The following is a 16,478-nucleotide window of genomic DNA, read 5'->3' as shown; positions in this document are numbered from 1 at the left end:
GTTTTCTACGAGTCCTTCATCACCCAGTCATTTCTGGTATTACACAGATTTGGGAATCATTATCCACTAGGACATCGCTGAAACATGTCAGCTTCTACTACTGAAAAACAGATAATGTGAAGGAATGAATTAAAAAGCCTGATTGGAAGTAATTCAGATGCTGGCCGAGGCCTCCTTGAGTGGTGATGCCTGGTAGAAGAAGAGCAATCGTATATTTGTGCCTTGATGGAGAGGGAAAACCTCTGTCAGAGTTACAGCGTGGAGAAGGCCACAAAGATGGCAGCTGGTCACAAACAGTATTCATTTGAAAAAAATGGATCCATGTGCCATCTCTTGATCTATTTGTGGTAGCTGCGCTTTGATGTAAAACTTCTTAGAATCGTAGAATCGTTTTGGTTGGAAGAGATCTGTAAGATCATCAAGTCCAACCATTAACTTAGCACTGCCAAGTTACCACTAAACTACGTCCCTGAGCACCACATCTACACGTCTCTTAAATACTTTCAAGGATGGTGACTCAACCACTTCCCTGGGCAGCCTGTTCCAATGCTTGGTAACCCTTTCGGTGAAGAAATTTTTCCTTCTATCCGACCTAAACCTCCCTGGTGCAACTGGAGGCCATTTCCTCTTGTCCTTTTCTTGTCTTGTACTTGATTTCAGTGATTTCCTCCTGTTATTAGCTAGGTCAGATGTCAGGCTTTTGGGGCTGTTTCTTGCTGAGTGTGTGTGCTGCAGATGGCAGATAGACATTTTATGCCTGCAGAAAACATAGATTTGTTTTTCTTTTTCTTTTTTTTTACTCAAGCGTATTTGTAAGTCTGTTACTTTTTCATGTTTCAGTAACTGAGACCTTGAGAAGAGTAAAATCCGTGTTCATCTTTCCATCAGCTCATGTAATGAAGGGACAAATCCTTTTGTTAGTGGCTTCTTTAGATCCAACAGTCCTATCTCATGAGTGTTATCGTCATGTTCATTTTCCCTGAAGACACTTTCAGGTGTCCAAATAGCTTCTATGGCCAGCTGACCGTACCATGGCAGAAGAGAGCTTTGGTACCTGAGCAATCTAGCTTTTGTACCTGCAGCTCTGTGAAACATCTGGCTTGTCATGGGTGTTACTACTCCACTCATTCTATTTGTTGGTTTAAAATCTCTTTGAAGTTAGTACAGTTCACAGTATTTGTCAGTTTGTGGGCCTTTCTATGTACAATAAAAGAAGTTTGAGTGAGATTTTGATACTATTTAGAAACTGCTGAGGGAGGGAGCCCGCAGTTTGCTCGTAAATGAGACATCTCCCTTTTAGACCAGGTCTAATGATAACTCACCAGACCTCAGTGGCTTCTATTCAGCATGAGATATCAGGGCAGCAAACTGCAGGAACTCAGAGAGAACAAGATGAATTTAAATATCATAGAATCATAGAATGGTTTTGGTTGGAAGGGACCCCCAAAGACCATCTAGTCCAACCCCCCTGCCATGAGCAGGGACTGTGTCAGATCCACTTGACCCCCAGCCGTACTTTGGTTCAGGGTGACTAAGGAGCAAGAGGCGTCACACCCTGTGGTGAACCTGCGAGCTGGAAAGCTCCTGGCTCACCTACAAGGGAGTGAAGATGCCTCAGAAGAATATTTCGAAAGGTGGTTTTGAAGCCTAAAAATGCAAGATAACGAAAGTACATAACAAGATAACAGAGCTAAAAAGAAGATGACTGTCTTGTCTGTACTATTGACTAGCAGCCAACTACTTCACTCCATAAATATTACCATCAGGATGGGCCCAATTTGAGCTCTCCCTGAATTGCAGCTGGACTGCATGCCAGGTGACTCTCCCCTTGAGCAGGGGTGCCCCTCAAGGTTTGAGATTCCTTATCTGAGACTAAGAGATCTTTCCTTGCCCAAGGTAGAGAGGTCCCTTACTCGTGACAGATCCTTGGTAAGTGACTGATAGCACGCTGAATTAATACTAATGAAACATTACTAATCCATGTAGCTACTTAATATTATTATAAACTTTGTATGGACAATTCCATTGGTCATAAACTGTTGTCCAAGTCTAAGATTGGACCTGGCTGCACCTAAGCTCCATCAGGAGTTTAGAAAGGAAGGGGGGCCACTCTGAACCTCTTGACTCAATGGGAGGGTCTTCCTTACCCTTTGCATCTCCAGCCTCAGTGTGAATCATTCTAACTCAATTCTAACTCATTTTTCCTTTGTATGTTTCTTCCATGCAGTAATTAATAAGGTGAACCTTGCCATCAAACTTACTGAACATTGGTAGACCACCATTAAACTTTGTTAAATTCCATTGAATTAAAATCATTATTTTACCCCAATAAAACATGTTGCTGCTTCGCTCTTTGGAGTGAGGTGCATTCCACTCGTCCGCGACAGGGACATCTTCAACTAGGTCAGGTTGCTCAGAGCCCCATGCAACCTGACCTTGAATGTTTCCAGGGATGGGGCATCTACCACCTCTCTGGGCAATCGGTTCCAGTGTTTCACCACACTCATCATAAAAAATGTATTTGTTATATCTAGCTTGAATCTACCAGCTTTTAGTTTAAATATCTCAGTAGAGCACTGAGTTTGAAACATCAAATGCAGAACAAAAAAATGAAATAAAATAAAAGAAATAGGAGTTGGTGCTAACCTCTAAGATAGAAGTTTTGGCTGGGGAAGAAAAAAAAGGTGCACAGGAAGTGTGGGGGTTGGAAGAGAAGAAAATGCTCTTGTTGGGGATGGGTGACGGTTAAGAGCAGCCATAGTCACAGGGAGCTGATCTGAAGCATAGAGGGGATGTGTGATCTGCAGGATCTTGGCGGGGCCCAGGGAACACTCTAAAAAGGTGAGGAAATGAGGACAGAAATGCACATAGAGTATGTTACTACTCAGAGTATGTTAATACTTTGTTAGCATCTATATAGTTCTTACGTTGTTAGAGCAGAGCGCATCACATCAGGTTGCTCTGTAACGTCTGTGTGTTATGTGCTGCTTTCTCCTGTTCTCCTGAAAAATTAGCTCCTCTGAGTGAGCTGTTTCTGGGGCTGGAGCTCTGAGAAATGTTAGCTTGAGCTACACTGGGGGGCTGCAGCAGCGCTGCTCCAGTGGCTCTGCTCAGGTGGGCTCCAGTCTTCTTTCTGCACTGGGAAGCTGCCCTGACCTCGTTGCTCGTGAAGTAGCCGGTCGTTCAAAGAGAGTGTCCTTATGGATAAAATCCAAAGCTTTGCTCCTTCACTGGGAGTTATGTAGGTGTGTGGGCAAATTAGATGAGGCCGATGCACGGTGCCGTTAACGGCAAGATCTTTGCGAACTGGTGGTTGGAGCTTAAAAATTATTCTAGGTGTGAACGGGGGGAAATTGAATTTTAAGTTTCAAATAATATCTAAGTTTCTCTTTTGAATTCAAAACTAGTAACAAGCAAAATTATTCTAATGATTAAGTGGTGTTGATATATCTACTGCTTTGCTAATAGTACTTAAAACAATTGTGAAGGCATAGAGAGTCAGTTAAAACAAACTTCTTTACCAATTTGTAGTCTAATATCTTAAATCTTGAGAGGAAGGGGAGGGCTCCGCAGTCATATTAAAACTTTCTCACTTTGAAGAGTTTCTGTTTTCTTATCTACAATGAGAACCTTCTTTCTTTCTTTGTTCTAAAAATACCTATAGGTACTGTATGCTGGTGCTAGCACATAGCTTCCTCCTGCTGCTTTTAAATTACTGTTTCCAAGGCAGTTTGATGCTTGTACATGTACATCTGATCCAGTTAAAGTGGGCATTTTCACTTTGAGTTTGTACGTAAAAAAGGTTTTCTTTGAAATTGGAAAAGTGTTGTTGTTTCTGGCTTGAGTACTGTAACTGAAATGAGGCCTCTGAAACAGAGGCGTGTGCTGAGGTGGGAGAGGTTCCCCGAAATGCCCCAGGAGCAGGTGTCAGTCTTTCTGGGAAGATTTCAGAGATGGCCCCTAACTCGGCTGTTTTGTCCAGATAAGTGGAAAATGAGAGTGACCTGCTGCTGCCCTCATTTTGAAGCTTTTCCTCTTGATCCCTGTAATCCCAAACCCACGTGGACTCCTGTTTCCAACCCCGTGTATAACTACCGCAGCCCTGCCAGGGTGCAACCCTTGGCCATCCCCACTTTACAAAGGCAAAATATCTGACTTGCTCCTGTGGCATGACTCGCTCTCTGCTGCCTGAAGCATGGCTAAGCTTTGGTCATTTTTTTTTCTAAAATAAAGAATCGTGGTATTGAGATTTGTTCTCTGCAGAAGGTTTTGATTCATTGCAGTGGTGATAAGTGAGTCCCATTGATTATACCAGAATAACCAAGATTGCGTTTGGCTTTGGTTTTCCAAGAGTTTAATTTTAGAAGAGTGGCTTCTTTCAAGCTGATTTCTCTTTTTCATACATGCCGTGTTACTCCATTATGGCTATCGGAGGTGCCAAGGATGAGCTTCAGGATGTTTAATCCTTCTTGCTCAGAAGCCAACAGAGAGAAACCTATTTTAAGGAAATGAAGAAAATACAATTTTCTTTCACTTCTTCATGCTGCTCGCAATGAAATGTAAAGCCTTCAGGATAAATTTTAATACTGAGAAATGAATAAATATTTGCACCACAAAAGGCAACTTTTATTACAAAGCTATGCTACTGACTATAATTAGTCTCCTCTTTATGTAGGTTTAAAGAAATTGTGTATGTGTAGAACTAAGACTTAGCCCTAAGAGTTATTTTCTGCTTCATTAAGATTTTCTTTTAAATCTTATATCCTTCAGATTTCTCTTGAGAAGCACCTGAATCAATTGTGTTGGCCTGTATGCAAAGTAATATGCCTCCTCTCTTGCAGTGTCTATGTAGCCATAGTCCAAAAATAGTAAAGGTGATGAGCCAAGCTAGATGTACTGGGAGGCCAGTCTAGATTTTGCCATCAGTCTAGATTTTGCCATTTTTCTGGAAGTTTCTGTTGTCACTGGAGCAAAAACAATAATTCAGCTGACTAAACATAGGTGTCTGCATTGGGGGGAGCTGACTGGCTCTCTGGACTCCATTGGTTCTGTTAATTAGGTTTCTACTGACTAGAATGAGAACTTGAGCACTGATCTCATAGTTACCCAAATGTGTATGTCTTAATATCAAATGGAGTCTACCCTAGGACCTCAGTTAATTTCTCCACATGTAGGAGTATAGTTAAATTTGAGTATTATCTCAGTTGCTGTAGAGTATCTGTGACATCCGCATGGGACTAATCTGCTGAAGAGCCTTGCCCTCCTGGTCTGGGTTTGGGAGGCCAGATGAATTCACAGCAATACCTAAATTGACACTAGATGCCCCTGTTTAGAGACTTGAATCCTGTCCTGTGTGTCTACATGTGCGTTGAGTATCTGGGTTCCCAAAACTGTCCAGAGTCCTCCTTGTAGTGGAACTTAGCGGCCTGACCGTTTTAAAATATCTTCTCCCCCTACCCCGCCATTACCCAGAACTGAAAGATGTAGAGGGGTAGCTCAGATGTGTATGTTTTCATGCTCAGGGCTGCAGGAGAGGAATCTGGAAACAAAAAATTATTTTGCATGCCTTAACGGTACCTCTTACTGTTTGACACAGCATAGGTACGGGAGCAGAAAGTCGGATGCAGAGAGAAGGGAGGAAGCAGACCAGAACGTGCTTGTGAACCATAAGTAATGCAACATACACGTGCTCTGATATTTTAAGAACTTTGAGTTGGGGCATAGTTTTGATCAGTCTGACGTTTCATTTGAAGTGAAAATCTGATGTTTACTTGAAATATGCATGCTGTGTATTATAGGAATGTGTCTGCTTGGTTAAGAGTTTGCTCTAGACTTTGGGACAGTGAAGTAGTGAGTAATGCGAAAGCTTCATCTGTTGGCTGTGAGACCCAGCACATATTGCTCAGACTGTAGCTTGAGCAGCTGTACATCTTCTTACTCATCTCCCTTAACTGTGGACAGGACTGTCCACTGCTGCACTTCATCACCAGCATGGACAAGAAAATCCATGACGTGTTTTCTGGTTAGCTAACATGGAATACAGTTTGTTGGCATTTCTTCTTAAAGAAATATGGACTTTGATTATTCTGTTACTAAGATGCAATGTTTGAAACAACTATATACAGAAAAAAACTTTTCTCAGGTCGCTGTACCAGGACAGATGCAGCCTTCTTACACCAAGATGGTATACCTTGGCGCTTGTATCCTTCAGTTCCATAAAGAAAAGGAATCAATGGCTGTATGAGATGCAACACATGTAAAACAGAAAATAGCTAAAATGAATGTAATTATATATGCTTCAACTTCTGGTTTCCCTGAAAAGCAGTTTTGTAGCATCTTTGGAATGAGTTTTTGTTGCATTTTTTTTTTCGCCTCCCCATTTTTATTATTGTCACTGTCATTACCTTCTGAAGGTCATCTTTTAACTCCTATCATTGCTGTTGCTCTGAAGCTTATAGGTTTTTCAAAGACGTGATAATAAGTATATGCAGATTCCATTTTCTTGTATGGTTTTATTGTTCTGCTGAAATGAATGCTGTGCAGGGAGAAAATCAGGAGAGCCAAAGCACAGCTAGAGCTCAACCTAGCTACAGACGTTAAGGATAACAAAAAATGTTTCTATAAATTCATTAACAACAAAAGGAGGATTAGGGAAAATCTCCCTCCCTTACTGGATGCAGAGGGAAACATAGTCACAAAGGATGAGGAAAAGGCTGAGGTGCTCAACGCCTACTTTGCCTCGGTCTTTAGCAGTGGAACGAGCTGTTCCCTGGGCACCCAGCCTCGTGAGCTAGGAGACAGGGAGGGGAAGCTGGACGAGGTCATCACAATTAAAGAGGAAGTGATCAGTGACCTGCTACACCGCTTGGATGCGCACAAGTCTACGGGACCGGATGGGTTACATCCAAGAGTTCTGAAAGAGTTGGCAGACGTGCTCGCCAAGCCACCTTCCATTATCTACCCGAAGTCATGGCTAACTGGGGACGTCCCAATGGACCGGAGGGTAGCAAATGTAGCACCCATCTACAAAAAAGGCAGAAAGGAGGATCCAGGAAACTATAGGCCTGTCAGTCTGACCTCAGTAGCAGGGAAGGTCATGGAGCACATCATCTTGAGTGCCATTACAAGTCATATAATGGACAAGCAGGGGATCAGGCCTAGTCAGCATGGGTTTATGAAAGGCAGGTCCTGCCTGACGAACCTGATCTCCTTCTATGACAAGATGACCCGATTATTGGTGAGGGAAAGGCTGTGGACGTTGTCTACCTAGACTTTCGAAAAGCATTTGACACTGTTCCCCATAGAATTTTCATGGAAAAACTGGCAGCTCATGGCCTGGATGAGCATACGATCTGCTGGATTAAGCACTGGCTGGATGGGCGGTCCCAAAGAGTGGTGGTCAATGGAGTTAAATCCAGCTGGCGGCCGGTCACAAGTGGTGTCCCTCAGGGCTCGGTGTTGGGACCATTTCTGTTTAACATCTTTATTGATGACCTTGATAAGGACCTAGAGTGTATCATCAGCAAGTTTGCAGATGACACGAAGCTAAGTGGGAGTGTTGATCTGCATGAGGATAGGGAGGCTCTACAGAGAGACGTGGATAGATTGGACTGATGGGCCAATGCTAATGGAATGTGCTTCACCAAGGCCAAGTGCCAGGTCCTGCACTTGGGCCACAACAACCCCATGCATCGCTACAGGCTTGGGGAAGTGTGGCTGGAGAGCTGCCTGGCAGAAAAGGACCTGGGGGTTCTAATTGACAAGCGGCTGAACGTGAGCCAGCAGTGTGCCCAGGTGGCCAAGAAAGCCAATGGCATCCTGGCTTGTATTAGAAATGGTGTGACCAGCAGAAGTAGGGAGGTGATTGTCCCCCTGTACTCAGCACTGGTGAGGCCACACCTTGAGTATTGTGTCCAGTTCTGGGCACCTCAATAGGAGAGAGATATCGAGGTGCTGGAGCGAGTGCAGAGGAGGGCAACGAAGCTGGTGAAGAGCCTGGAGGATAACTCTTATGAGGAGCGATTGAAGGAGCTGGGACTGTTTAGTTTGAGGAAGAGGAGGCTGAGGGGAGACCTCATCACTCTCTACAACTACTTGAAAGGACACTGTAGAGAGGTTGGTGCTGGTCTCTTCTCTCAGGTAATTAGCGATAGAACAAGAGGGAATGGGTTCAAGCTGCAGCAGGGTAGGTTTAGGCTGGACATTAGGAAAAAATTCTTCACAGAAAGAGTGGTTAGACACTGGAATAGGCTGCCCAGGGAGGTGGTGGAGTCACCATCCCTGAATGTGTTTAAGAGTCGTTTAGATGTGGTGTTAAGGGATATGGTGTAGGGGAGAACTTTGTAGAGTGGAGTTGATGGTTGGACTCAATGATCCCAAGGGTCTTTTCCAACCTAAATGGTTCTATGATTCTATGATTCTAATGTGAATTTAATTTCAGAGGATGAAAACAGTATTTTTGACTAATTAGTAACTCTACTGAGATGCTAAACTTAATCCCTTGAATCTTTGGCTAGGACTTGTTTTTATTTATTTATTTACCTTCCAAAATATAAAGCTGCTTTAATCACTTTGCAGTCCTTATACTGAACCTTACATACTGAACCTTACATACTGAACCTTGCATCAGTATATATGTCAGAGAAGCACTTCACCATTTCATGGAAACTTTTTAGCAAAAAAAAAAAAAAGAACAAGTTCCCACGACAAGTAGACAAAATCTCACGTGTCATCTAAATATTAGATAGATTGCAACAACTGTTCTTGCAGGTGTGTTTGGCATTTTGCATAATCACATTTGCATTTTGACAGATTTGTGCTCATGGTGTGAATCCCCTCTTCATTTTGCATCCCTAGACACTTGGGTTGTGTGGGAGTGAGAACTGAGCATGCTTTTTCTTGTGACGGGCTATTGAGCCTGTGATTTGTTGAGGGGGGGCCCTACACACTCCCATTTTAAGATAGCGCTGGCTAATGCAGAAGTTCCTAACCTGAGGTTCCAAATTGTTTTGTTTGTTTGTTTGTTTGTTTGTTTGTTTTAGTGCCGACTTGCAGATTTAAAAATTCTCTGACATGACAAATAGTTATGCACGTCTCTCCATCTTAGAAATAAATAAATATTGTGGTCACTGGTGCCTAGTGACAGGACCAGAGGCAGCTGGCACAACCTGACACACAGGAGGGTCCGTCTGAACATCAGGGAACACTTTTTCACTGTGAGGGTGACCCAGCACTGGCACAGCTTGTCCAGGGAGGCTGTGGAGTCTCCATCCTTGGAGATACTCAAAAGACATGTGGACATGGTCCTGAGCAATCCTGAGCAACCAGCTGTCAGTGGCCCTGCTTGAGCTGGGGGGTTGGGCCAGATGACCTCCAGAGGTGTCTGCCAACCTCAACCGGTCTGTGATTCTGTGAAATACTATGTTTGGTCAAAGACGCTAATTCTCACTGAAGCTAATAAGATCACATCTTCCTTGTACAACAGTCAGAGGTGCTTTTTGTCCAGGAGAGGCTGTTTATCTGCACTATCTGCGTCAAGGAAATTAGTTGTGAGAGCAGACCCTGATGGTCCTCAGCACATGGATAGGGAGGGAAGCCCAGTAAATCTGAAGAACTCTTTACAATTGGCTACGATACATCAAACAATATATAAAATGCCTTTTCAGGAAGAGGAGAAGCCTAACGAAACATTAAATACATCTGCCAGTAAAGATTACATAAGTGGAAAAGATGGATGGAGGGATGCCTGTTTATGTTTAAAAATAAAGAGCGTTAGTGAAAGGTGAAAGTATATTTCATTGCAAATTAATTTCTTCATCTCCAATTTGCACTGCCTTGCTTGTGCTAGTACGTGGGAATAAAAATCTTGATACTTTTGGCAGTGGTAAGCAGTCTATAAAACAGAAATACCTTATTTCCATTATATTCCCTTATGAAAAAGGAGTTACTCGGCACACCTTTAGCTAGATAAACTGTTGAAATTGGAAGACTTAGATCGAAAAACTGCTCTCCTGCCCTCTAGTGTTGCTGTACAAGACCCAAATCAGCTGATGGATTTGTGTCCGTGTGAATTTATGCTGTCTTTTGGAAAACTGAAAACTTAAAAATTGATCCTTAGTCTAAGTGGAAGATGACACTGGGAGACCAAAGATGTTTTGAGCTTTCAGTAGTCACCTGCAGAGTTAAAGCACTGTTGTGTTTTAATGGACCATGCCGCCGTTCACTCACTCACGTACACACACCCCAGAGGGTAGGGAGAAGAGGGAGAAAAGGAGGGAAAAAACCACTTATGGGTTGAGATAAAGACAGTTTAATAGCACAGTAACGGAAGAGAAAATAATAATAATAATAATAATAATAATAATAATAATAATAATAATAATGGTAAAAGGATATACAAAATAAAACGACGCAATGCAACTGCTCTCACCACACGATGATCGGTTGCCCAGCCCGTCCCGCGCACAGATCATGGATCCCTGCCCCCCGGCCAACCCCCATTTATACACTAAGCGTGACGTCTGTGGTATGGAACATTCCCTTGGCCAGCTTGTCCTGTCTGTGCTCCCTCCCAGCTTCTGTGGGAAGCTGAAAAAGTCCTTGACTTACCTATAAACATTACTTAGCAACAACTAAAACAATCTGTGTTATCAGCATTTTTCTCATACTAAATCCAAAACACAGCAGCTACTGGGAAGAACATTAACTCTATCCCAGCTGAAACTAGGACAAACAATTTTATTTTTCATAACCATTATTGCATATTCTCTCTTTTTTGTTGTTGTTTTTTTGTTTGTTTTAAAGCAGGATGGCATTTGTAGTTTATTTTCCACTGTAGGTCTAATAAATGTGTGAAGATATGTATTAGGTAGTGATTTTTTTAAAATGTTTCATGTCATTAACTCTTCTGTTGATCCTAATCGCTGTATAAGTACCAAAGTAAAATACACAGTAGAATTGGTCTTGTTTTGTTAGTTTTTTTCTCATTTTAATTTTTTTTTCATTCTTTTATTTATGTATTTATTTATTTAGGCTTTGCTGATGGAAACACCTGGTTAAATTCAAGTCAAACTAGACACTTCAAATGTGGTTATGGCTACATATCATTTAGTCTCGGTTTGCAGAACTAATCGTAGTCGTTGGAAACCTGTTCCCATTCTGTCTTAAATGTTTCTTCTGGATCACAAAAATATCATAAAGCTCACTGTCTTCTCTAGTTTAATTTTTCTAAGTATGTTTACTCATGTAGCCATTATGCCTAGGATCTGGAGTTTGTCTTCTACTTATTTCCAGATTCCCCTCTCCTCGCCTTTTACTTTCCTCCTCCAGTCTTTAGATATGGCTCAGTCTCTTCCTTCTGGCAGTCCCACATGGCTTTCATCAGAAATAGCTAGCCAGCATTTAATAACCTTTGAAATTCCCAAGTGTAGACCCTGACTATTGCCAAAATAGGTATTATGCCATGACTTTTTGCACTATGTAAATAATGTAAACATATGAATAATAAGACATTTGTAACAATAGGCTCAACTGCAAAAAGAAGAGAATTCCTTAGTGAGATGTTGTTAAAATAAAATATCGTCAACAAATTTGTCATCTGGAACTCCATAATACGTGCCAATGGAAGTTTTTATGAATGGCTTTTTCTTGGTGATGGTTTTTATTTTTTATAAACTGTGAAATAATCCTCCAACCCTCAGCCAGACATTGGAAACCTGGCCTTCACAATACTAAGGCTAAAGAGAAATGGCCAACTAACACACAGCAACGTAGTATTGCTTTCTCGGTTGGATTTTTATGCACCCTTGCGAGGTTGAGCATTAATATGGTCCTGCAGTATAAAGGCAAGTTTATTTTACTCCGGTTTAGTTGATATTCTTTGCCTAACACCCAACCAAAAGCAAAGGTGCTGCCAGACAACAGCAGGGGTCACTGTTAAACGTGATTATAATGAGTCTCGGGGCAGTTTATTTGCAAACTGAACCTGTATCAATATATCAGCCATTCCAAGATTTGGATGAATTTTATTTCTCCAACTATTTTATTTCATCTGGAAGGAAGATAAACAAACGGATACCAAGATTTAACTGGGTGGCGGAATCTGTCTTCTGATCTATACGCAATCTTTCCAAAGGCATAACTTGTGTTTTGCATTCTTCCACGCTCATTTGTCACAGCATGGAATGATCTTACAAGTAGTTTTAGTCTTTTTTTGGATGAGTAAACTGAGATAAATGCCCTGTCTCAGACTAGGTTCATGGAACCAAACAGGACCCACTGCGAAGAACCTGAAGTGCCGCAGAGTCACATTAGTCAGCAGGGTCTGAGGATGTCTCTTGCTGAACCAGTACCTTTAGCTCCTGTTCAGCATGGCTATGCAGACAGAGCCCTATTCCTTGGGTATTTTATTTTTTAACAGTGATTAATGAATTCTTCACCTATATTTTAAGTTTGAAAATAATCTCCTCCTGTTTCTTAGATTAATGAGAGATGAGAGTTGCATCAGCTTCAAGTCTTTGTCCTGAGTTGCATGGGAAATTAGAAAGGTTTCGGTAGCCTTCGTTATTTTCATCTCGTTCAGTGTGTGCAGCTGCAGGCCGTGGCTTGTACCATGAGGGCACACCTCTTTGGGTTGTATGTCTTTCCTCAGCAATATCATATTATGCGATCAAGATGTATTGCAGGGGAAGGCTGCAACTCTAGAAAGCATCTCCTCCAGCATGGGTCCTTTTTGCTCGTGTATTGGAGGGAAGGGAGGGAAGAGACCTAGTGGGAAGCACAGCCTTTGCAGCTTTATGGTGCAACCACCTCTCTTCTGCTCCAGGACCACTGGTCTGGAATAGGCAAGTTGCAGGTGCTGCTGTGATAAATTGAGACGGAGGTGAGCTGAATGAGTTTTATGCATGAGATTTGACAGCTCTGCTTACAAAAGGCGGGAGTATGTGCTTGCTGTGCGTGTCAGGCAAGCGGCTCCTAAGCACTGTTTTCTTCTTCCCTGCTCTGTTCCTCTGCAGCACTGGGGAGGGTGAAGGAACGGCACCTTGTATAAGTGCTGATGTGGGAAGCTTCAGGTGGTCCTGGGGTTTGGCAACCTGGAGTGCTGAAACACTGACTGGTTTTTTTTTCTGATTTTAGAGATCTTCAAACTGAAAATTAAACAAATGGGGAAAAAAAGGAGCCCTGCCCCAACGTGTGTCCAGTCTGTGATTGTTGCTATGAGGAAAGCTGAAACTGTGGCAAACTAGTTAATAGCAAGGCTTTGCTACGATGCCTCTATTTTGTTTTCTGGTCAAGGTTGTGAGGCCACACAGTTATTATCATGTCTGTCAGCTTGGATGTAATAGTTTTTAAAAGCTATGTCTAATCCATGCAAGTATTTTAGGGAATGTTTTAGGCATCAGTGGGCAGAACTGTAATGGTTTGGGCATTAGAGACTGGAAATAAGAGGCAATAACAGCTTCAAGCACTTCCACAAATGTCTGCAGAGCAAAAATCTGGTTTTGATGGACATCTTATAGGACCCTTAACTCATCTGTGCTCAGAATTTTATGTGGTAACACTGAATTACTTATCTTCAGACAGGAAAGAAACAACCCTGTTGGGAGAAATAAACACGACAAGGAGGAGGGAGAAATACATGGAGCTTTCACTATAGATAGGAAGGAGATGGAAGAGTTGCCTAGGGACCCTCTGGAGTGAATGGAGGTATGTGTGATGAATTTGGTCCTAGAAATGCTGATAGTCTGTCATTCCTTAGCAATTTAATTCACTGTGCTCACAGAATCTGAGGATACTTTTTCACTGCTTTTAAAAAATCGACAAGTGACATTATTGTAGCTGTGGTGACTGGCTGCCTTTACTGTAGGAATGATTTAGGTTGTTTTATTAGAGTCTATGTATGAGCTGGTGAAGAAAATGTTAGCATACTTCACTAGTCATATTGATAACAAAAGAGCTTGTACCACAGGGAAAATTTTTCCTGGGCTAAGAATAAGTACCATGTTCTTGTACAACATATTCTTTCAAAGCAGGTCTCATGATCATTGTGTTAACACACTTTTAAAATCGCTTCATTTCATTTCTGCCTGTGTTATTTCTCAATTTATCCTTCATCGCAATACTTGCAAGGAAATATACACGCATGTATACATACCTGCTCATCCCTTTCTACCAAAATAAATAAAAAAGAGAAGTCAGAGAGACCTTGAGCTGCATTCCTCAGTATATTAATCTATATCATCTTCCCTGTCCTTCAAAGGCCAGAGATATACATCCTCTCTGGGTCCTCTGGGTTGCACTCTGTGACAGTTATGTAAATTTCCCAGAAAAGTAACAAATTCCATAGAATAATCTGCCTTCCTAATACATGCCTCACCAAAAAATATGGCAGGAACTGGAATGTTGCTTGTCGAGTTCAGGCTTAATATCTTATTTGTTCCGTTTGGTTCCTTAGTAGATTCTGTGCTTGCCTTGGGCAATAGCAGCATGTTTCTTCATGATGAAATGTGATCAGTTATTTGTATGCTAGCTGTAAGAATGTAAGTGGCATCTCTGTTGGTTTGGCATGAGTCTTAAGAGGTAATTTTTTTCTAACTGCTGGGTTGATTGTTCTAGCCTCTAGATTAATGCACTTTTTTGGTAGCACAGCAAACTGGCCTCTGTGTGTTGCTGTCATACACATTATGATTTTTGCTAATTGACTCAACTTTAGCATGTGTTCTGCCTCCCATTGGTTCTGCAAAGCCAAAACCTGTTGGCTTCTTGATTGGAGGTCCGTCAGCCGACCTCAAGGCATGTACAAATCTTCACATCTGCCTGGACCTTGATCAAAACCTGCGTGGAGACCTTATAGATCCAGAAGGTTATGGCTGGAGGTAGGGCCTGTGCAGCTAAGAAGGGACTTGCAGAGAGGTCCCAGGTTCTGTCTCTCATCACCAGCTTTCTCTAGTTTATCAGACTTCATCTTTCAGCTGATGCAGGGGATTGAACTGTGCTTGCAAATGGCCAATAAGGAATTCCCCTGGAGGAGGAAAGCTCCCAGCTGCCATAGAGCCAGTTTCTGCATACTGTCCTGTTTCCACTCCTGCCTGGCAGCGGCTGATAGGAAAGGACTGAGGCTGCGAAAAGGGGATCTCACTAAGCTTTATGTGGCTCATTGGACCAAACTGTAAATTGCTCTCTCCTGCATTGGGATTATCACAATCTGACCCAAAGGTCCGGGAGGCAGGACCTGCTCAGAGATGCTCCGTTTTCTTGTGTTTGTTGTTTGGAGGGCACTGGAGGGCGGTAGGAACTTGTGAGGCTTAATTGCACTCATGATGTTGATTGTAGATGGGCATTAGGCCTCGTGCATGTTCAGGGTACTCCAGGCTTACAGCTCAAGGACATATATTTGCTCTGAGTAAGCACGGTAACTCCGAGTGTCCAAAATGTATCAGTTACCATGGGTGAGTAGAATCTGATGTGCCTGGGGCAATGGTTTCATTGTGCATACAGGGCAGGGTTGCTTTGCGCAGGAATCACCGGTGATGGTCACTGCACATGTGCAATTGCGGTAGTTTAATCCCCAAGGCAGCAGGGTGAGAGATGAAAGGAGTAGAGTTGGTAGCCCTGTCTAAACACAAAACCACAAAAACGGGGCAACTTTCTTTACCTTCCTGTTCGATCTCTCAAATCTAAACAGCCTGTGCTCTCTTTTGAATGAACTCAGTCTGGTGTCTGGGCTTTCAGTCTTAACGAACTCAACTAAGTTGAACTGTTTAGCCTTGCAGAAATGGAGGATTTGAAAACCATTTCCGAGAATTTCACATGTTCACCACAGTGAAATTAACACGGTCACTCTCTGCAAGCGAGTCACAAGTAGTTGGGCTTTAAAAGAGCTATGCGTTTCACTTCTGTGGGATAAAAAATCCTCATCTGGAGCCTAGAAAGAACATATTTCTGTGGTGTAAAGAGAAGAGAGAGTCTTCTCCTCCGCTGTTCAAGGGATTTGCTCAACACATATTTCAAGAGACATGTGGAAAGATCTGCAAAGATCTCAGTCACTTTTGTGGACAATATGACTATACTTAGTAATTTCCCGGGTTTTCTAAGGCCATTAAAATGCATTTTCCAACTTGTGAACTGTTTATTTCTTTCTTCTGTGCAAATAAGTTTATTTCGTCAGTTGCATAATTGAGCCAAATTGTATTTCAAGTGAAACAGAAAGGCTTATTGGGGGGGAGCTTTAAAAGTACCAGTGAATTCAAGTAAACTCAAAAAAATCTAAGTGTTTTACTGAACTTACCAAAAGAGCATTTTTAGTGAGATACATATATATTTAAATTTATGTTGACCAGATATGCATGGTTCAAGGGAAAAAAGTTTCATCTTGAAAGTTTAGCCCAAAATATGCTTGGGAGCAGCGATTTGGATGAAGCCTTCTCCAGACCACGGAGGCTGAAGAATAAATTCGGGAGCTGAAAAGGTGGGACAGGACA

At 42.2% G+C, this 16,478-nt stretch overlaps 1 protein-coding gene across 2 annotated transcripts in view; it reads left to right on the top strand.

The window, feature by feature from the left end:
* The first annotated feature begins 2,764 nt into the window (after positions 1-2,764).
* Positions 2,765-16,478, top strand: part of RASA3 (RAS p21 protein activator 3) — a 184,131-nt gene continuing 170,417 nt past the window's right edge. The window contains exons 1-2 of one of the 2 annotated variants that reach the window (XM_054191445.1): positions 2,765-2,841; positions 13,578-13,704. The gene's annotated coding sequence lies outside the window, so the exon portion shown is untranslated. The remainder of the gene's footprint in view (positions 2,842-13,577; positions 13,705-16,478) is intronic. The other variant, XM_054191454.1, reaches the window with a different exon arrangement.

The sequence above is a fragment of the Rissa tridactyla genome, chromosome 1 (assembly GCF_028500815.1).
Source record: "Rissa tridactyla isolate bRisTri1 chromosome 1, bRisTri1.patW.cur.20221130, whole genome shotgun sequence".
Lineage (NCBI taxonomy): Eukaryota > Metazoa > Chordata > Aves > Charadriiformes > Laridae > Rissa > Rissa tridactyla.
This window is presented reverse-complemented; position numbering and strand designations above follow the sequence as displayed.